Raw genomic sequence first — 23,176 nt, forward strand, 5'->3', positions numbered from 1 at the left:
TTGTTTTGTATCAGGAGAAATACAGCAAATCCCAGAAGGGAAAAAAGACAAAGGTTATTTTGAATAATGTCATTGCATAGCAGTTGCTTTTTCTATAATGGAAGGGGTAAAAATTATTAAAACTGGTATTTTTGTGTCGTCAAACCTGCATGTTAGCCTCCAAACAGTCACAATGTTCAAATCACCCTATTGATTTTGAAAACTATTCAGGGCCAAATCTTTTTTTACTGAAATAAATTGCTTCACGTGTAGCCGCCAAAGAAAACCAATGACCTCGTGTAGGACAAACAAAGGCGATTGTCTCCTGTACATTTACATCAAACATTGACACAAAGAAACACACACACTCTGACACGAATAGAGAGTGGCTGGATCCAAGAGCAGTCGGAGGCAGATGTGAAAGGATGAATAGTTTATTGATGAAAGGTAATGGCGATGGTCCTAGGTGGGTTGGCAGGCGGCGGTGTGGACAGGTGGCAGGTAGTGGTGAGGACAGGCAGCTGGCTTGGCGGCAGGAATTACGTGGATCAGGAACAGAGGGGGAAAACACACTGGAACAAGGAGTCACAAGAGTCAAAAAGGAAACGAGGAATAGGGTGACTTACGTGAGGTAAATGGGCCGTGGTACCACTGAAAGTAACTGCAATAATTCGGTGAGGATTTCCTGTAACAGGCAGGTTTATATACTGGTGGTGAAAAGGCTGATTGGAGACAGGTGCTGAAAACAGAGAAGGGAGGGGAGAGAGTGAGAGAACGCAAAGCGCCCTCCCGGCTACAATAATGGAACTCCAGGCAGTATATGACACATACACATACAAAATGTACAATCACAGACATTTACAAAATAAGTACTGTAGGAAAGCAACAGTAAACACCCCAGTTGTGACTCATAAAGGACACAAAACAAGATGACTAAAACTTAGTGGTGTGGTGTGGTGTGGCTAATGCTACGTTGACGACGGGCGTGACTCATAAACCCCAAAGCACATATGCATTGCTGCTGCTGTTGTCGGCCTGCGAACGCACGCCACACCAGGTTGTCGCCAGGCGAAGGTCGTCCTGTAATTTGTGATTGGTGATTCATGGCAGTGGCAGGGACGTTGCTCACTCTTGATGCTGTTTCTTGACACAAAGTCAGTCACATATCAGAAAGTTGACATGGCATTGTAGCATTTATCCTGAATGGTGCAAGCAAGTATACATATTGTACAATGTCTTGTTCATCTTTGAAAGACTCCTGGAAATGACTAAAATGAGACTAAAATAGCTGCTTCAAACCAAAATGGCAGGCTTCCTTTGTCTTTATGGGCATAGCTTCTTGAGACTTTTTGTAAGTATCCATAATAGACATGTCTACCAGGTTTCATGTTGCTCAGTGAAACTGGCCTCAGGGGCTGAATTTTCAAAAAGAAAAGCCAGGTGGCAAGGATACTTGGAAATGACCCCAAAAATGTCTACTTCAAACCAAAACTGCAGAAGTACTAGGTCCTTTCCGGCCAAGCTTCTTTAAAAAAACTCATTTACTCATTGTAGACATATCTGCCAAATTTAATGTTGCGAAGTGAAACTGACTTTGGGGGCTGAATGTTTAAAAAGAAAATCCAGGGAACATGGATCCCTGGAAATTACCCCTAAAATGTCCGCTTCAAAGCAAAATGGCAGACTTCCTGTTTCTTTCCAAGCATGGCTTCTGGAGACTTTTTTTGTGGGTCTAATCATGATAGACTTGCCTTCAAAATGTCATGTTGCTAAGTGAAACTGGCTTCAGAAGCTTGAGTTTTCAAAAAGAAAATCCAGGGAGCAAGCATCCTTGGAAATTAATTAATTATAGAGCTTCTTGAGACTTTTTTGTTGGTCTATTAATGATAGACTTGGACACCAAATTTTATGTTGCTAAGTGAAACTGGCTTCAGGGACTGAATTTTCAAAAAGAAAATCCAGTTGGAAAGGATCCCTCAAAATTACTCCTAAAATGTCCACTTTAAAGCAGAATCATAGACTTCCTGTTTCTTTCCCAGCATGGTTTCCTGAGACATTTTGTCATTCTAATCATGATAGACATCCATCCATCCATCCATCCATTTTCTGAGCCGCTTCTCCTCACTCGGGTCGTGGGCATGCTGGAGCCTATCCCAGCTGTCATCGGGCAAGGAGGCGGGGTACACCCTGAACTAGTTGCCAGCCAATCGCAGGGCACATACAAACAAACAACCATTCGCACTCGCAGTCATGCCTACGGGCAATTTAGAGTCTCCAATTTATGCATGTTTTTGGGATGTGGGAGGAAACCGGAGTGCCCGGAGAAAACCCACGCAGGCACGGGGAGAACATGCAAACTCCACACAGTCGGGGCCGGGGATTGAACCCGGGTCCTCAGAACTGTGAGGCTGACGCTCTAAACGGTCATCCACCGTGCCACCCATGATAGACATGTATACCAAATTTTATGTTGCTAAGTGAAACAGGCTTTGGAAGCTGAGTTTTCAAAAATAAAATCCAGGGCCAAGGATCCCTGGAAATTACCCCTAAAATGTAAACAAATTTAAAGAAAATGGCTGACGTCCTGTGTTTTCATGCACGGCTTCTTGAGACACGTTTGTGGCTCTAATCATGATAGCCCTGTCCACCAAATTTCATGTTGCTAAATGAAAATTTCTGCAGGGGCTGCATTAAAAAAAAAAGAAAGACGTTAGCGTTAGCATTGATGACTTAATGTTCAATTTTCAGCATTCATTCATTTACAATCTCTTCTCGTGTGCGACTGAGATTTCCTCAGCTGCTGGTCACGAGTCATTAGTGTCAAAGACAAAGATGACACAGCTAAATGTTTCACTTCCTGTTGTCTTCGTAGCCACAGCTACCAAGCCGCAGTGTTTTCCCCCCTCCAAAACACGTTCAGCATGTGTTACCCTCCAGCTCTGGACGTTCTTTGAACTTGTCTTGTTTTGTTGTTGTTGACGATGAACGGTCACATTGACTGCATGACAATTGTCCATTGGTCTCTAAATACTGTATTAATCAGTTTGTTTGTTGGTTGTGGGTTGTCTTGGATTGTAGGTTTAATGGTTGGCTTGGTTTATTGGTTGGTAGGTTGGGTTAGTTTGTAAGTTGCTTGGTTTAATTTGTTGCTTGGTTGGTTGGTTTGAATCGTTGTTTTTGTTTGCTTGTTCGGTCATTCCTTTTTTTTGTTGATTGGTTGGTTTAATTGGTTGTTTGTTTGGTTGGGTTGTTGGATATTGGATGTTTTGAATTATAGGTTTTTATTTATTTGTTAGTTTGTTTTGTTGGTTGTTTAGTTTATTTGTTGATGGATGGGTGGGTGGGTTGGTTGGTAGGTTTGGTTAGTTTTTTGAGTGATTTAGTTTGTTGATTTGATTTAGTTGGCGGAACGGTGGGTGACTCGTTAGCATATCTGCCTCACAGTTCTGAGGACCAGCATTCAAATCCCGGCCCCGCCTGTGGGGAGTTTGTATTTGTTTTCTCCGGGTACTCCGGTTTCCTCCCACTTCCCAAAAACATGTGTGGTAAGTTGATTGAGGACTCTAAATTGCTCGTAGGTGTGAATGTGAGTGAATGGTTGTTTGTTTGTATGTACCCCGCGATTGTTTTTGGCAAATAATCATTAACTTTGAATTTTATGGCTCCAACACGTTCCAAAAAAGCATTCAATAAACGTTTGGGAACTGAGGTCACTAATTGTTGAAGCTTTGTAGGTGGAATTCTTTCCCATTCTTGCTTGATGTATGGCTTCAGCTGTCTCCGTTATCGTATTTTACGTTTCATAATGCGCCACACATTTTCAATGGGAGACAGGTCTGGACTGCAGGCAGGCCAGTCTAGTACCCGCACTCTTTTACAATGCGGTTTGGCATTGTCTTGCTGAAATAAGCAGCAGCGGGCGTCCATGAAAAAGACGTTGCTTGGATGGCAGCATATGTTTCTCCATAACCGGTATGTACCTTTCGGTATTAAAGGTGCCTTCACAGATGTGTAAGTTACCTATGCCATTGGCACTAACACAGCCCATACCATCACAGAGGCTTTTGAACTTTGCATCCATAACAGTCCGGCTGGTTCTTTTTCTCTTTGGCCCGAAGGACACGACGTCCACAATTTCCAGAAACAATTTGAAATGTGGACTTGTCGGAGCACAGAACACAGAGAAGCCGGCGGCCTTTCTGAGTGTTGTTGATAAATGGCTTTTGCTTTGCATAGTAGAGTTTCAAGTTGCACTGACGGATGTAGCGATGAACTGTACTGAACTGTTTTACTGACATTGGTTTTTCTGAGGTGTTCCTGAGCCCATGTGGTGATATCCTTTACACATTGATGTCGGTTTTTGATGCAGTGCCACCTGAGGGATCGAAGGTCATGGGCATTCAATGTTGGTTTTCTGCCTTGCCGCTTACATGCAGCGATTTCTCCAGATTCTCTGAACCTTTTGATGATATTATGGACCGTAGTGGATGAAATCCCTAAATTCCTTGCAATTGTACGTTGAGGAACATTGTCCTTAAACTGTTCGACTATTTTCTCACACACTTGTTCACAAAGAGGTGAACCTCGCCCACGTTGCGTGTGAATGACTGAGCAATTCAGGTAAGCTCCTTTTATACCCAATCATGGCACCCACCTGTTCCCAATTAGCCTGTTCACCTGTGGGATGTTCCAAACAGGTGTTTGATGAGCATTCCTCAACTTTCTCAGTCTTTTTTGCCACCTGTTCCAGCTTTTTTGGAACGTGTTGCAGCCATAAAATTCTAAGTTAATGATTATTTGCTAAAAACAATAAAGTTTATCAGTTTGAACATTAAATATCTTGTCTTTGTAATGTATTCAATTAACTATAGGTCGAACATGATTTGCAAATCATTGTATTCTGTTTTTATTAATGTTAAACACAACGTCCCAACTTCATCGGAATTAGGGTTGTAGTTGGTTGTTCAGTTTTTAACAGCTTAGTTTGTTGGGTTGTAGGTTGGTTTAGATTGTTGTTTGGTTGATTAGTTAGTTTCTTGATTACTTTTGCTTTGTTGGATCTTATTACATTTTGTTCCCTCGGATGCAGAAGTAGTTTTGGATGTTGATTAAACTGAAACAAATCTTAGCGCAGGTCTCTGGTAATATTGGAGTTTCTCAAAATAACTTTTCTCCATTCTAACTATGAGACATCTTGAGAAAGCTGCTAATGTTTTGCATACGAGTCGGCCGGACAGGATGTGGAATGCCGCTGGTGGGGTGGAGGATTCCCCTCGGAGTGCGTAGAAAGAAGGAAAAAGAGGCGGTATATCTGGGGCCCCATTGTGGGGCGGTTTACAGTGGGAAGGAAGGGGTCACGTTCCTCTTTGTTGGCGTTATGGCAGTGCAGCCAGGGTGGGGGTTTTGTCGGGAGTTCTCTGGGGTCTTTGGCTCCTCTCATCGCATTCACAGCTGCCGCCGGGATTGGGCTGCGTGGGAGCGCGGGAGAACTCCCATGATGGCCTTCTCCAGGCATGCACGCACTTGGCCGGACCTGCATCATAAAACTTGACCACACTCGGAAAGCAAAGTAAAAGTTACATAACATAACATGACATGATACATACAGTAAAACATCACGGGCACACACTGCACAGTTGACATTAGCAAGTTAAATAATAAAACTTAATTTTGGTAATAAGTGAGGGGGACTATGGTGACTGATTCAAATATGAATCCCTTCCTGTGTGGATTCTCGTTCTCAATTTTTTTTATTAGGCCTTTTAGAATAAGTACTGTTGAACTAAGCTCTTGTGAGGTAGGTTCCTAGTACGTTGGTCGTTTGGTTAGTAGGATTATGCAAAACTTGACATCATTTCAATGAAATCTTGTCAAAGGTAACTTGTTAGTGAATTAGCTCATTCGTCGGTCAATCGGTTGGTCATTGTCAATCATCTGATCATTAATTTCTGTGAAATCTAGTCAAAAGTTTGTTTGCTAATTCTTTTTTTCAGGTTGTGTGGTTTAGTTTGTTGGTCGTTCCCTGGTTGGTTGGGTTTAGTTTATTGATTGCTCAGTTGCTTAGTTGGTTTGTTGATTTCAGTTGGTTGGTTTAGTTTGTTGGTCGGTCGCTGGTTGGTTGGTTGGTTGGTTGGTTGGTTGATTTATTATTTATTGCTTGGTTTATTTGTTGGTCTCGTGTGCAGCAAGCAATAACAAGTAAATATCATTGTTTTCTATGTGTTGTTTATCAAGAGTGAAAAAAAGTGCTAAAGTTAAGTAATTTGTCACGCTGAAGCACATGTAGAAGACAATGAGTGCAGCGCATGACCCACTGAACTTGACATTTAATATGGGTACAACAACACGTAGCCAGATAACGCTCCCAAGCAGCATGGCCATGCTCATACCTCTCGTTGCTATTAATAAGCCGCCTGCATTTCCCATTGGAAGGGATGCGGACACGTCCTGTCCTCACGTCAACAACAGGATGTGGGCTACTCGGCTAGGATGTTATTTGCTACATCTACAAATAATCTCCAGAGCTCTCCGGAGGCACAGACTCAAAATTTTTGCAGTTGTGTAGTGAAAAACTATTCAAAGAACAGCCACTGTTAGTTAGTTTATAAGAAAGATTATGCCAAAATTACATCACCGATTTACATGAATACTAGTCAATGGCAACCTGAATGTTCGATGGACTTTCATTTAGAAAGTTAGTAAACAGGATTACACAAAAATTAGATAACTGAAGCCTTGTCAAACTCACTGCAAGTTAATCGGTTGGCGAATCGGCCGATCAGTTAGTAATAAGGATTACGTAAAAAAATTGACAATCAATTTCTTTGAACACTTTGTCGAAAGCTACCTTAGTTAGGCCAGTCGATGGGTCTGTCAGTTGGTCGGGCGCTCACTGAGAATGCAGGATTATGCAAACATTTTATTCCTATGATACCTTGTGGAAGGCAACCTGATTGTTACTTATTTAGCTAGTTAGTTGGCTGGTTGGTTCAGTTAGTCAGTAAGTAAGCAATTTACATTTGCTCAGTTTGTCAACTACAGGAGATGAAGGCAACCTTGTCTCTGGTTGGTTGGTAATAACGATCACACAACAAATTTGATAATCAATTTCCACAAAATCTTGCTGAAAGTTAGTTGGTTGGCTGGTTTAATTTGTTGGTCGGTTAGTTGGTCGGTCGGTCGGTCGGTTGGTTGGTTTGGTCAACAGAATTCCGCAAATATTATAACTATTTTGATACATTTCCATCAAATCTAGTTGAAGGCAAGTTAGTAGTGAACCTATACCTCTCCAACACAAGATCTCTGGTGCATACAACAGATTTCCAAGTCGTTAATTTTATTTTCTTTCAACTTGCTGGAAATCGCTGTGTTCCTAACATCACACCACCAGAGTCATCGGCCTCACCCACAGTCATCGGCCTCATCAAAGACGGTGACAAGTCTGCTTATCGACAGGAAGTGGAGCGGCTGGAGCTGTGGTTCGGCCGACACAACCTCGAGCTGAACACGCTCAAGACTGTAGAGATGATCGTGGACTTCAGGAGGCCTCCTTCGCCACAGCTGCCCTTCACGCTGTCCAACTGCCCTGTCTCAACCAAAGAGAACTTCGAGTTCCTGGGAATTACAGTCACTCAGGACCTAAAGTGGGAGACCAACATCAATTCCATCCTCAAAAGGCCCAGCAGAGGATGTACTTCCTGTGGCTTCTGAATAAGCACAGCCTGCCACAGGAGCTGTTGAGGCAGTTCTACACAGCAGTCATCGAATCAGTCCTGTGTTCTTCCATCACAGTCTGGTTCAGTGCTGCCAGAAAAAAGGACAAACTCAGACTGCAACGGACAATCAAAACTGCTGAAAATATTGTCGGTACCCCCCTACCGACCCTTGAGGACTTGCACACTGCCAGAACTAAGACAAGAGCATGCAAAATCCTCTTGGACCCTCCACATCCTGGTCACCACCTCTTCCCTCAGGTAGGCGCTACCGAACAATGCAAACTAAAACTAGCAGACATTCCAACAGCTTCTTCCCTCTTGCCATTAACTTCTTAAACAGTTCACTTAGAATTCCATTGTAGCATGCTGCCAATTTTGTCTTGAGATTGTAGTCACATCTCTGTCGGGCCAATTATACATTATTCATGCACTCACTGTACGAGTCTCGCCACTCTGCACTACTTATCTGTTGTTGACCAATACTGGCCACTTCTGTGCTTGAGAAGTATCTGCACCATTTGCACAATTGACATTGTTCCAGATTATCGCAATACTAGTCACTTTAAACTGCATAATTTCTTGACGCCTCTGCGCCATTTGCACAATGGTCACTGTACCAGACTATTGTTCTATTAGTCATTTCAAACTGCTCTAAATTGCAAGAGGACTCGGCATCATTTGCAGAATTGTCAAAAATTTAATTGTACCAGCATTATCAAATTACTGGTAACATCTTAATTGTGGCTCTGTTTTTTTGTTTGTATGTCTCAAAAGTATGAATTGTCAATTGACTATTGTCGTACTAGAGCGGCTCCAACTACCTCAGATAAATTGTGTGTTTTTGACATACTTGGCAAATAAAGATAATTCTGATTCTGATCACGTCAGTCTATGTGCATCATATGAGACTTATTTATTAATAACTTGAGTTTTTATTTGGGAGAGGAATGATTGAAATCTGTGTTTTCCAACCTTCGTTGAGCCAAGGCACCTATTTTACATTTGAAAAATTGCACTGTTAACCATCCATCCATCCATCCATTTTCTGAGCCGCTTCTCCTCACTCGGGTCGCGGGCGTGCTGGAGCCTATCCCAGCTGTCATCGGGCAAGAGGCGGGGTACACCCTGAACTGGTTGCCAGCCAATCGCAGGGTACATACAAACAAACAACCATTTGCACTCACAGTCACACCTACGGGCAATTTAGAGTCTCCAATTAATGCATGTTTTTGGGATGTGGGAGGAAACCGGAGTGCCCGGAGAAAACCCACGCAGACACGGGGAGAACACGCAAACTCCACACAGGCGGGGCCGGGGATTGAACCCGGGTCCACAGAACTGTGAGGCTGACGCTCTAACCAGTCATCCACCGTGCCGTCAGCACTGTTAACCACCAAACAAAAATATAAAAAGTATGAATACTGAAACAATGAGCTTGTCTCATTTTAGTCACAAATGTACTTAGTGTGAAAACTGGGCCTACTTAGTTGAACACAAAGCTAATATATTGTATTTGCAGGGAGCCATGACTTACTCTCAAGGTTGTGAGGGTTACTTTACAGTAACCAATTACCTATTAAAAATGTAGCTATTAATGTAATCCAAGTACATAATATGAAAGTCATGTAACTTGATTACGTTTGGATTACTCCAATACCATCCATCCATCCATCCATTATCTACACCGCTTATCCTCACTAGGGTCACGTGTATGCTGGAGCCTATCCCAGCTAACTGCAGGCAGGAGGTGGGGTACACCTTGAACTGGTTGCCAGCCAATCGCAGGGCACATACAAACAAACAACCATCGACCACCGTGCCACCTACTCCAATACCAAATATGCTTTAAAAAATGACAAATTAAATATCAATACAATATATATTTGTACATATTTATCTGGTCTTTTATGTCCTATAAACGTTTCCTATATGGTTTTGGAACTCAGGAGGAAGTCATTGAAATAATAATAAAAATACAAAATATACAAGACAAATAATTTTTTTTTTTTTGTCCTGTTCGGCTGTTAGGTCAAGCAGAATGGAGGATCTGTATCCCTTTTATGGCAGAATAGTTTTACTGTGTCACAGTGGAGTGTTTAAGCTGCCGCTGTGGTTTCTTAGTATTATAACTGATATTTATTGAGAATCAGAGTCGATCAGTCGAACAGAAAAAAGTTTACAGAGGGGCGTGAGAAAAGAAGACAAAAGACAAAATAAGAAAAGTAAATCATTACCTATCTAGAACAATGAAACATTAGATATGAGTGTTGTATGGGTCAGTCATGCTACACCCTGTGAGGGAAGGACAGGACAAAATAGGACAGGACAAGGACAGGAGAAGAAGCATGCAGAATAAGGCTCGTGAAGCCGGCTGTACAACTGAAGTGCGGTGGGAGTGACTATGTAAATTATGAGTCTATATGACGAGAGTGTGAGTGAGGGGATACCCAAGCAATTTGCATATTCATGAGTTATTTGTCACAATAAGTGATTGGCCCCACACCCAGCGAAAAAGTCCCAGGGATGTGTGCCTGTGGACACATGCAAGTTAATTGACACCGTTTCACATGCACAATGACTGACAGAAGTGTCCCGTAATTGCTGTGCCTGCATCGCGTAGGCTGAGGAACCCAGCCAATCAATCGAGAGGCGGGATCGGGCCTAGCAGTCCACCGGGACACGTTCCACACCGAGGGACCCAGGGCTCCACCGAGGCGCCCCGACAACTGGCCACCCGGAGGAGGCCGCAGGGACCCAATCTTGTCTCGGCCCTCCATTCATTTCCTCTCCACCTATGTTGTCGCTCTCCCGGGACGCTAAGACCCACAGTGCATTGCTGCACAGTGTGCAGGTCACGCGAAGGCGGCCATGATCTCTGCACTGCACTGATGATCAATGATGTCTCCTCTGCGTAGAGCGTATACGTGACAGGAACCGGTGATGAATGATGTCATGTGCGCGACTGACGGTGACTCATCTGATGTAAACGTGATGTATACGTGTTGCTTACATGACATACTGCATGTGTACCATGTCCTCCGGATGACCGAACAAGATGACGCAGCATATTGAATCTAATCCTCTGATACAATGATTAACCGTGCATGTTACTGTGGCTTCAACGTTATTTTTAATCCATTACATTACATTTGTTAAGTGCAGTTCAGTTGTATTTTACTCGTTCCCTGCCGTGGACATAAATATTCTTCAACTGTAATCCGACCATTTACTGCCACAGACGAATATATTCGTCAAGTACATTTTCAATGGGTTGGTGTGGAAGAGGGTCTCGCCCAGCTTCTGTGTGAAATTCAAGTTCGTAAACCACTGTAATGACTAACTGATCACTAGATGGTGGCGTTTCATCACTTTGGATTTGAGATCAGCGCAGGTTTTGAGAAGAAGATAAAGATTAGGGGCGAATCTCGGCTTGTCATGTCGATTTTGAGGGAGAGTCATGCCAACTTGCTAGAAGTCGGGCAAGTTTAGGCAACTGACGGTCGAATGGTCTGTATCACAATCGTGAGAAAAGTTAACATTTCATGCAATCAATTGCAAACGGCATGTAAAAATTCCACTGACATTTAACTCGAGCCGTGCGGTGAATTAGTGTTGCTCACAGTGCGTTTTTTAGTTGTATATCTGTAAATATATGATCATTTTGCCATCAAAAGCGCGAGTCTTGTTCTTATTGTTTTGTATTTTGAAGAATTATAAAAGCAAAAGATTTTAGAGTCAGTCAGTTTCTTTTCACTAAATGCTCATTTTCTCTGCTTTTTGATCAGAACCAGTGTTTTTGGTGAAACCAAATCCTGTTCTACTGCTTGTTACTAAAGAATGGAAAAAGCTAGAAAAAAAACAACTTCTTTTCTGGTGAACGACGAAAGTTTACTCTTTGGTAGGTTCAGTGACAGACCACACAGAATACACAATATTCTGTGGGTCTTAAAGGTGCCATATTTTTCCAAACCAACTTTTTCTTGGGCTGTAACATTGTCTCTATGGTCCCTCAGTCAATGTGAAATATGAAATAAACTCATGCACGCATTCCTGAGTTCCAGACGTGAAGAGAAGCCGAGAACCCTGAAATCAGGTCATTCAAATTTCTCGAGCTTATCGTCACTAGCAAAAACCTTTGCTCTCAACATAACAAAACACATATGCTCTCACAAGTGGGTCTTCTACACAGAGGCAACCAATCAGAGGAAAGGGGGCGGTCTGAGCCAAATACGGACAAATTGTATACAAAACTGGGTCAAACAGAAGTGGCGGTATGACAAAACCAAGGTGTTTTTTTTTTTAATGAAATTGTATCTTTTATAATAAATCCATGTTAGAGAGTCACTCTATGGCGGTCTAAACAGCCAAAATACAGGACCTTTAAAATATCTGTCAAAAAATGCTCTAAAATGGGTGGCAATATGGGGAACTGCTTTGAAACCGGCTGGCAGTCAATGAGTTAACTTTTAAGTATGGTAAGATTTTCTGTTTGTTTCTGTACAATTTAATTTCACAGAAAACATTTATGTAATTTTAGCATCATTGTGCTGACCAACTGCCAAACTAAAAAGGGTGTGATTGTGGAGAAAAAAATTACAATTCTATTTAATATTATTAATGAGTTATTAATAGAATATTTCAGCATAGATTTATGATCTTGCAACTAGTCGGTTAACAAGCTGCTGTTGTACAGAGTCGTCTTCTTGGACAGTGAATATGTGATGGTTACCGTGGCAACCACAGGCTTCTACAATTGAATGAATGTCAAAGACAATCTCTTTGAACGCGGACACAGCTTATTTCATGTCATCTGGAATCACTTTATTCCTCTGCGTGTGTGTGCACGTTTTTCTGTGTGTGTGAGATGATGAGTCATCTTCGTCTCATGATGCACAAACAGAGGCCGCCTGTTACCTTGACCGATACACTGTGAAACGTATCAATGCGCAAATGTCCTCCGCACAACATGAACGCAGAAATACAAACGCATGAATATGAGAAGACAAAGATGAAAAGAGAGAGTCACGAGGCCCAAATGCGCTGCTCTGTTGTCCGGTCACATATACACGCGCTGGACACTTCATTTACTTTTAACATATTAAAGTGTCATTTAGTACCTTGAAAATGTGTTCTCTTTGTAGTAGTAGTAGTAGTAGTAGTAGTATGGTCCTTAGTCTACTGCATCCAGTTAATATTTTTGACCAATTTTCATTCCCCAAAAAGTGATTAAAACCTGTTAATTTAATTAATATTTTCTTGTCCTCTGGTTCTGTGTAATACAATACAGTTAACAGTTAAAAACAATATTCCATTAAAGCTGAGAGCAGAAATTATTTATTGGCGAATTCCCTAGTTTGTGTCCATTCAAGTATGAGCCTGGAAATTTGCCGCAAAATGGCTGCTTCAAACCAAACTGACTGAGTTCTTGTTCAATTTCAGCCACAGGTCCTTGAGACTTTATTGTGCATCCTGTTATGATAAATGTCCACCCAATTTCATGCCGATAGGTGAAACTGGTGTCGGGGGCTGATTTTTTTCATACTTCCCATGGGGGCACGACTGAATGTGAAATGGCTGCTTCAAACCAAAATGGCTGACTCCCTGTTCAATTTCGACCACAGGTCCTTGAGACGTTTCGTGCACACTTTTACGATAGACAGCTCCACTAAATGTTGTGCTGATCAATGAAACTGGTATGAGGGGCAAATTTTTTCAAACTTTTCATGGGGATTGACTAAGTCTGAAATGTTGCTTCAAACCAAAATGGTCAACTTCCTGTTCAAGTTCAGGCATGAGACCTTGAGACTTTTCCGTGCATCCTGTTTTTTGTAGACATAGCCACCCAATTTCATGTAACTCGATCAAACTGGTGTTGGGGGATGATTTTTTTTTTTCTCTAAATTTCATTTGCATTGTCGTTATCCATTAAAAGACCTCTCTAATGCTGTGAACATTGGCATTTCTTCCATAGTTCTGGACTTAAAAATGATGTCTGCAGAAAAAATACGCCCCAAAATAGTGTTAGTAGTAATTTTCGGCTTGTTTTCTGTCCAGCCAGATTTTGACCTGTCCACATGTAGGTGGAAAACAACACATCAGCCTGTGACATTAGGTGCAGAAGGTGAGGACATTTCCTTACAAACTACTACATGTTCTGTGGTGAAATTGTCACCTATATTGAAAGCCTGGATGTTTTTTTTTAAGACAATAAGGAGTGAAAATAGTACATTTGAGTAGGCTTGTTTTGCTAAAATTGATCATTGAAATGCTTCGTTACAGAAGAAAGATAGCCATGAAGTAAGTGCTTACAGATTCATTTCTGCCTCAAACGGGGTTTCATCAGCTCAGTGTTGCATTGGTTGCATCACTCATGGCTCTGGACCTTTGAAAAATCTTTTGGATGCATGATGTGACACAGGTGTTTGCTTTTAAAGGTTTTTGTACGGTGGTGGCGTCGTGTGAATTCAGCAGACTTTGATGGCCACGGCTGGCTGGCGCCACGTTCGTATCATTTTAATCAGTGACACCGTAATAAATGAGCAACTTTTTAGCATATTAATGATTGAATATAATTTTGGGGTGCTGTTGTGTTCATGTGAGAGTGTTACAGTATATGATAGAAATACTGTATAAGGTCCATCCATCCATCCATTTTCAACACCGCTTATCCTGGTTAGGGTCGCAGGGCACTGGAGCCTATCTCAGCTGACTTCGGGCGAAAGGCGGAACACCTGAACTGGTCGCCAGTCAGTCACAGGGCACATATAGACACGGACAAGCATTCGCACTCACATTCATACCGTCACTGAGTGGGAACTGAACCCACGCTGCCTGCACCAAAGTCAGGCGAGTGTACCACTACACCATCAGTGACACTGTATAAGGTATAATACCAATTTACAAAGAACAAAACACAACAACAAAGCCGTGTTTGGAAACTGAAGCAAGATGTCGTTTTTTTTCTTTTTTTGATGAAAAGTTGTCATTTTGGAGATGAGGGGATTGATTCCACCCGGCAGTGATGATATATAAAATATCAGTAAATACTGGCACTTTTTAGGGTTGCACATTTCTTTTTCCACAATGGCTATGCACTTTCTGTCACACCAAGGCATGGGGGCGTATGGATTTGTGCGATTCTGGTGAAAAAGCGACATTCCAAGTGCAATTAGTTATTTACCAATTGCTCCAAAAAGGATTGATATTATTGGAAAAAACTGCCATTTTCATTTTTTGAGCAAAAAATACATAAAGAGAACTTAGTGAAATATGGACCATCGTCCTTTAAAAAAGGAACCCTACTAATTTGAATCATGAACCCAAAGATTGTTGAATATCTGACCACTTTTATACTTAAGTGAAAGCTGACATTTTAAACGTCTTTCCATGGCATCCTTGTGGAAACTCCTCTGCACCCTGTTGTCCAAGGGCATGTAATTGAATTGTTGTCCTGAATTAGGTCTTGTGATGATTTGGACTCAATGTCCACAACAACAAGAACCCGGCGTCATGTGATGTTTTGAAGAAACGTCATTAACGCTTATTGTTTGACACAATTGTGCTTTTGCATGCCGATCTCAGTCAAGTGACAGTGAATGACTCAGCGAAATGTTGCACTTTGAGCACATTTTATTAACAGCAAGCCAGCATTTTTGCCATCATATGTAAAGGCAGGATTTCATTATAAAATATTATCGCATTGAATCTTATTGTCATCCGTTGTGATGCAATATCGATACAAGAGCCCCAAATGTCGAAATTATTACTCTCCAATGAAAACACAGTTTTTCCACATTTGGATTTATTTTTATATTTTACTTTTAAAAAAAAAAAAAAAAAAGGATTTTCTTCGTTTCTGATTTTTTTTTAAATCACCATATTTTGTCTGATGAAAATCCAATATCTGAAATTCTGTTTTGTGTTTTTTTAGGAGCAAGGAAAAAGGTGTTGACAAAACATAAAGTATGCATATACAATATTTTGTTTTTGTGACCTTACCAACATGAATCCAAAACAAAAACCTGCTTTTTTTGTCGTTGTCTGTTTTTGTCCGTCCATCCATCCATCCATCCATTTTCTACCGCTTATCGGAGGTCGGGTCGCGGGGGCAGTAGCATTAGCAGGGACGCCCAGACTTCCCTCTCCCCAGCCACTTCATTCAGCTCTTCTGGGGGGATCCCGAGGCGTTCCCAGGCCAGCCGAAGGATGTAGTCTCTCCAGCGTGTCCTGGGTCGTCCCCAGGGTCTCCTCCCGGTGGGACATGCCCGGAACACCTCACCAGGGGGGCGTCCGGGAGGCATCCGAATCAGATGCCCCGGCCACCATCATGGCTTGATGAAACCAACAGAACCACATCATCTGCAAAAAGCAGAGATGTAATACTGAGGCCACCAAACCGGACCCCCTCTACGCCTCGGGTGCGCCTTGAAATTCTGTCCGTAAAAGTTATGAACAGAATCGGTGACAAAGGGCAGCCTTGGCGGAGTCCAACCCTCACCGGAAACGAGTCCAACTTACTGCCGGATATGTGGACCAAACTCTGACTCCGGTCGTACAGGGACCGAACAGACCGTATCATGGGGTTCGGTACCCCATACTCCCGAAGCACACACCACAAGTCCCCAGAGGGACACGGTCGAACGCCTTCTCCAAGTCCACAAAACACATGTAGACTGGTTGGGTGAACTCCCATGCACCCTCGAGGACCCTGCCAAGGGTGTGGAGCTGGTCCACTGTTCCACGGCCAGGACGAAAACCACACTGCTCCTCCTGAATCTAAGATTCAACTTCCCGACCGACCCTCCTCTCCAGCACCCCGAAATAGACCATACCAGGGAGGCTGAAGAGTGTGATCCCCCTGTAGTTGGAACACACCCTGCGGTCCCCTTCTTAAAAAGGGGGACCACCACCCCAGTCTGCCAATCCAGAGGCACTGTCCCCGATGTCCATGCGATGTTGCAGAGGCGTGTTAACCAGGACAGCCCTGCAACATCCAGAGCCTTGAGGAACTCCGGGCGGATCTCATCTACCCCCGTGCCCCTGCCACCGAGAAGCTTTTTAACCACCTCGATGACCTCAACCCCAGAGATAGGAGAGCCCGCCTCAGAGAACCCGGACTCTGCTCCCTCATGGGAAGGCGTGTCAGTGGAATTGAGGAGGTCTTCGAAGTATTCTCTCCACCGGCTCACAATGTCCCGAGTCGAGGTCAGCAGCGCCCCATTCCCACTATACACAGTGTTGCTGCATCGCGTAGGCTGAGGAACCTCACTGTTGGTGTTCACCAACGGGTTCGGGGATTGCTGCCACAACAGGCACCAACCACCTTACGGCCACAGCTCCGGTCGGCCGCCTCAGCAATGGAGGCGCGGAACATGGTCCACTCGGACTCGATGTCCCCCACCTCCCCCGGAACATGAGCAAAGTTCTGTCGGAAGTGGGAGTTGAAACTCCTTCTGACAGGGGATTCCGCCAGACGTTCCCAGCACACCCTCACAATACGTTTGGGTCTGCCACGTCGGACCGGCATCTTCCCCCACCATCGGACCCAACTCACCACCAGGTGGTGATCAGTTGACAGCTCCGCCCCTCTCTTCACCCGAGTGTCCAAGACATGCGGCCGCAAGTCTGATGACACGACCACAAAGTCGATCATCGAACTGCGACCAGGGTGTCCTGGTGCCAAGTGCACGTGTGGACACCCTTATGGTTGCACATGGTGTTCGTTATGGACAAGCCGTGATGAGCACAGAAGTCCAATAACAGAACACCGCTCGGGTTCTGATCGGGGGGGCCGTTCGTCCCAATCACGCCCTTCCAGGTCTCACTGTCATTGCCCACGTGAGCATTGAAGTCCCCCAGCAGAGCGATGGAGTCCCCAGCAGGAGCGCTCTCCAGCACCCCCTCCAAAAAGGGTGGGTCTCTGAACTGCTGTTTGGTGCATAGGCACAAACAACAGTCAGGACCCGTTCCCCCACCCGAAGGCGGAGGGAGGTTCCCCTCTCGTCCACCGGGGTGAACCTCAACGTACAGGCACCGAGCCGGGGAGCAATAAGTATACCCACACCTGCTCGGTGCCTCTCACCGTGGGCAACTCCAGAGTGGTAGAGAGTCCAACCCCTCTCGAGAGGACTAGTACCAGAGCCCAAGCTGTGCATGGAGGCGAGTCCGACTATATCTAGTCGGAACTTCTCGACCTCACACACCAGCTCGGGCTCCTTGCCTGCCAGAGAGGTGACATTCCACATCCCTAGAGCCAGCTTCTGTAGCCAGGGATCGGATCGCCAAGGTCCCTGGCTTCGGCCACCACCCAACTCGCACTGCACCCGACCCCTATGGCCCCTCCCACAGGTGGTGAGCCCATGGGAAGGGGGACCCACATTACCCTTTCGGGCTGTGCCCGGCCGAGCCCCATGAGTGCAGGCCTGGCCACCAGGCGATCTCCTTCGAGCCCCACCTCCAGGCCTGGCTCCAGAGGGGGGCCCCGGTGACCCGCGTCCGGGCAAGGGAAACCTGAGTCCATTTTTTTGTCTTCGTCATAAGGGGTCTTTGAGTCGTGCTTTCTGGTCCCTCACCTCGGACCTGTTTGCCATGGGTGACCCTACCTGGGGCGTGAAGCCCAGGACAACTTACCTCCTAGGATCATTGGGACACACAAACCCCTCCCCCACGATAAGGTGAGGGCTCAAGGAGGGGGGTGACGGCTCAAGGAGGGGTCTGTTTTTGTGACATTTTTAATTTTAGCCACCAGAAAACAACAAAATATGATGAAAAGAGGAATCTAAGAAATTTGGAGAAAAACAAATCATGTTGGTGAAAACTTTTTCATTTTAATCTGATAAAAAAATATTTGCATTTTGGATGAATGCGGGGAACTTTAGAGGACAAAAGAATGGCTCTCCAAATTTTGTGTTTATTTTTTATTTTACCAGAAAAAAAAGAATGTTTTCTTTGTTTTGGATAAACATAAAAAACTACAAAATTGAACAAAAAAACATCCATCCATACATCCATTTTCTGAGCCGCTTCTCCTCACTAGGGTCGCGGGCGTGCTGGAGCCTATCCCAGCTGTCATCGGGCAGGAGGCGGGGTACACCCTGAACTGGTTCCCAGCCAATCGCAGGGCACATAGAAACAAACAACCATTCGCACTCACAGTCATGCCTACGGGCAATTTAGAGTCTCCAATTAATGCATGTTTTTGGGATGTGGGAGGAAACCAGAGTGCCCGGAGAAAACCCACGCAGGTACGGGGAGAACATGCAAACTCCACACAGGCGGGGCCGGGGATTGAACCCAGGTCCTCAGAACTGTGAGGCTGACGCTCTAACCAGTCGTCCACCGTGCCGCCACAAAAAAACATACAAATTCCAATTGTGTGGGTTTATTTTTATATAAAAAAATTCTTCATTTTGAATTTTAAAAAACTACAAAATTAGGGGAAAACACGTACCCGATACATCAACATTTTGTGGCTTTATTTTGATATTAAAAAATATTTGTCTTATACAAAATGTTTGAAAAAATGTAATATACTTGTTGTTTTTTGTTTAGGTTATTGTGGAGTTTTGTTTTTTAGTTTTTTTTAAGAAATGTTTTTTTAAAAATGGAAGAAAAAAACAACACGTATCAAAATATTGTCTTTTTTGTGAGACAAACTACAAAAGCAAACAACCAAACTAAAATTTTGAGCTACGTGCCTTTTTTTTAAAGCACTTACATTGAAACGTAAACATGTTTTATGAGTAATGATTTTGCTGCGTGTTTGTGTGTTTGTGTGTAATCCCGAGCTGTGCGATGCGCATTAAACTTAATGCGCTCTTAATTACTGAGAGACAATAAAGTGTCGTAAACTTTACAGTGGAAAAAGCATTTTACTACTTTTGTCATAAAATGTACATCTGCATCAATATTGCAACTGGCCTGCTGCAAAGTGAGGTAATAAATCATGCCTGTGTGCGCGCGCGTGTGTGTATGAGAGTGTGTGGTACAGCCACATGCATATGTTAGCCAACTGGCGATAACACGGTCACCATGGAGACGTTTTTGTCACACATCTCCCTCATGCGTTGTCTGCTTGACATGAAATCGCTGCTCTTTTTTTGTTATGTGACCATCCAATATGAAAAGAATTCTTGTTTTGGTCATTTTACCAAGGTTTGTGAGGCCTGGAAAAGCATTTCAAATGAAGAATGCAACAGTCTGGTGCAGTCAATGGGTCGCAGGCTTGATGCAGTCATTGCAAGTAAGGGTTATGCCACCAAATATTAAATGTTATTAACTTTAAATTAATTTAATCATGTCTGTCCCAATACCTTTGCTCACTTGAAACGTGGGTGGCTCTGTCCTGAGTTGTTTAAAACATCTTGATGTAACTACCTTTAAATGAAAGCTGGAATTCTGAACTTATGTCTCATATTCATCTTTTGATCTGAAACCCAAATGTCTTGGGTATATAATAAAAACAAAGGAAGTGACTTTGCCGTCCCAATACTTTTGGAGTTCTGTCAGGTTGGATGGTGAACGTTGGTGGGCAGCCATTTTCAGGTTTCTCCAGAGATGCTCAATTGGGTTTAAGTCAGGGATCTGGCTGGGCCATTTAAGAACAGTCATGGAGCTGTTCTGCAGCCACGCCTTCGGTATTTTAGCTGTGTGCTTAGGGTCATTGTCTTGTTGGGAGGTGAACTTCGGCCCAGTCTGAGGTCCTGAGCACTGTGGAGAAGGTTTTCGTCCAGGATATCCCTGTACTTGGCCGCATTCATCTTTCTTCGATTGCAACCAGTCGTCCTGTCCGATTGGCTGGCAACCAGTTCAGGGTGTACCCCGCCTTCTGCCCGATGATAGCTGGGATAGGCTCCAGCGCGCCCGCGACCCTACTGAGGAGAAGCGGCTCAGAAAATGGATGGATATATATATGTGTGTGTGTGTGTGTATCAGATTTCTCAGATTTTTTTTTCAGACAAAAAATGTTTTTTTTCCAAGATAAATAGTCAAAGGTTTGGAGATAAAACAATGTTTTAAAGAAATGATTTGGGATTTTTGGGAAGTTGTATTTTTACATATCAGTCACATTTTTTTAAGATACTCTTATTTTTTCACCAAAAAATGGTTTTAATATTATTTTCAGTTTAAGAAATTAACTTGATTAATAAACATTTATTTTTCCAATATAAAAAGTCATATTTTTCTGCGATAAATGTATTTTTCTGAGATTAAATTTAGTATTTTTTTAGGCGAAACATTGTATCTTTCTGAAAATAAAAGTTGCACAAAATTGTTATAATGCTATTTGAATAAAGTAGTATTTTTTTATAATTTAAAAATAAATGTTATTTTAAAACATCTTAATTTTTTTCACCGAAACATTGTAATATTATGAGAAAAGAAAAAAACATTTCAGAAGATAAAAAGCAATTTTTCCAATATAAAAAGTCATATTTTTCTGCAATAAACGTATTTTTCTGAGATTAAATTTAGTATTTTTTTAGGCGAAATATTGTATCTTTCTGGAAAAAGAAAAGTTGCAAAAAATTGTTGTAATGCTACGAGAATAAAGTTGTATTTTTGTAGAATTTTTTTTAAATGTTCTTTTAAAACATCTTAATTTTTTTCACCAAAACATTTTAATATTATGAGAAAATAAATTATTTTTTCAGAAGATAAAAAGCAATTTCCCAATATAAAAAGGCATATTTTTCTCCAATAAATGTATTTTTCTGAGATTAAATTTAGTATTTTCTTAGGCGAAACATTGTATCTTTCTGGAAAAAAAAGTTGCAAGAAATTGTTGTAATGCTACGAGAATAAAGTTGTATTTTTGTATAATTTTTTTAAAATGTTCTTTTAAAACATCTTAATTTTTTTCACCAAAACATTTTAATAATATGAGAAAAGAAATTATTTTTTCAGAAGATAAAAAGCAATTTTTCCAATATAAAAAGGCATATTTTTCTGCGATAAATGTATTTTTCTGAGATTAAATTTAGTATTTTTTTAGGCGAAACATTGTATCTTTCTGGGGAAAAAAAGTTGCAAAAAAATGGTTGTAATGCTACGAGAATAAAGTTATATATATATTTAATTTTTTTTAGAATACATTTTTTTTTTTCATAAAGTTTTTGGGATCTCAGAGCCAAAAACGTTGGGGTTTTTCAGATAACTGTGATATTTCAGGGCGGGAAAGTTAGATTTTTAGAACTAAAAAATGTAAACATCCTTTAATATCAATTGAATTAATATTCATGAGGGGATGTAGGCTGGAAGAGTACGGTGGGGGAAGTCGGGTTGCCTGATCTTTTTATCTGGAATCTTTGATTGGAAACAAGCATGGGAGTGAAGACACAGTTGATTGGGGATTAACTCACACTACTTTTCTTCCATTCTCCACTGTTGTTGTAGTGTTTATTTTCCCAGGAAATTACTTTCTTCAGGTTTCTAATTGGCTCAAATGGGATCACTGTCGGCGGCACAGTCGCTGACTGGTTAGAAAATCTGCCTCACAGTTCTGAGGACCAGGATTCAAATCCCGGCCCCGCCTGTGTGGAGTATGCATGTTCTCCCCGTGCCTGCGTGGGTTTTCTACGGGCACTCCGGTTTCCTCCCACATCCCAAAAACATGTGTGGTAGGTTGATTGAAGACACTAAATTGCCCGTAGGTGTGACTGTAAGTGTGAATGGTTGTTTGTTTATATGTGCCCTGCGATCGGCTGGCGACCGGTTCAGTGCGCCCAAATATAGCTGGGATAGGCTCCAACAACCCGTGACCCTTGTGAGGAGAAGCAGTAAAGAAAATGGATGGATGGATGAAATTTAATCAGAAAAAAGCAATATTTTAACAAATTAATTTTTAAACCCTCACTCTTGAAAAATAAGATTTTTTTGCTGGAAAAAAAACTTTTTATTCTCAAAAAATACAATTAAATTTTATGGGGTTTCATCTTGCAAAATACAACGTTCTTTAAAATAAATACTTTATGCCTTTTTTTCTGAACAAAATTTTTTTTCTTATAGATTATTTTTCTATACGCATTCTAGAATAAAACACTTTTTTTTCTACGAGATTACAATGCTTTTTATTGGAAAAAAATTAAATAAAAGAAGACTTTTTTCTTGAAAACCTTTCTTCTGGTAAGATTACAACTTTGTTATTATTTATTACTATTATTAAAAGAAAATAAACTTGTAAGATGTCACATTTGTGGTGATCATTTTTAGACCCCCAGCGGATGAAGGACTCAGCGGTACCTCTGCGTCCTCCAAAGCCGGAGAGGAGCGTCCGTCCCCGTCTGCGCTCGCTGTGCTTGCACCGCAGCTCCTCCGAAGAGTCATCAGCGCCAAGCCGCACGCTCACGGAGCGCTCCACTCGTGCTTTACTTCCTGCTTCTGTGCAATTATATAGCAGCCTAAAAATAGCTCCGGCGCGGCCCAATGAGCAGAGGGAGCCGCTCTGAGCTCGGGAGCCAACCAGGCAGGTGCAGAGGCACCAG

The 23,176-nt window shown here is 42.4% G+C and overlaps 1 long non-coding RNA gene across 1 annotated transcript; it reads right to left on the minus strand.

Annotated features, from left to right (window-relative positions):
• Positions 1-397: 397 nt before the first annotated feature.
• Positions 398-23,088, minus strand: LOC133488618 (uncharacterized). The gene is made up of 2 exons (XR_009791704.1): positions 22,935-23,088; positions 398-7,617 (listed from the first exon to the last, which is right to left on the minus strand). It is a non-coding gene; the product is annotated as an uncharacterized LOC133488618 (long non-coding RNA).
• Between the last annotated feature and the right edge of the window lie 88 nt (positions 23,089-23,176).

The sequence above is a fragment of the Phyllopteryx taeniolatus genome, chromosome 14 (assembly GCF_024500385.1).
Source record: "Phyllopteryx taeniolatus isolate TA_2022b chromosome 14, UOR_Ptae_1.2, whole genome shotgun sequence".
NCBI classification, from domain to species: domain Eukaryota; kingdom Metazoa; phylum Chordata; class Actinopteri; order Syngnathiformes; family Syngnathidae; genus Phyllopteryx; species Phyllopteryx taeniolatus.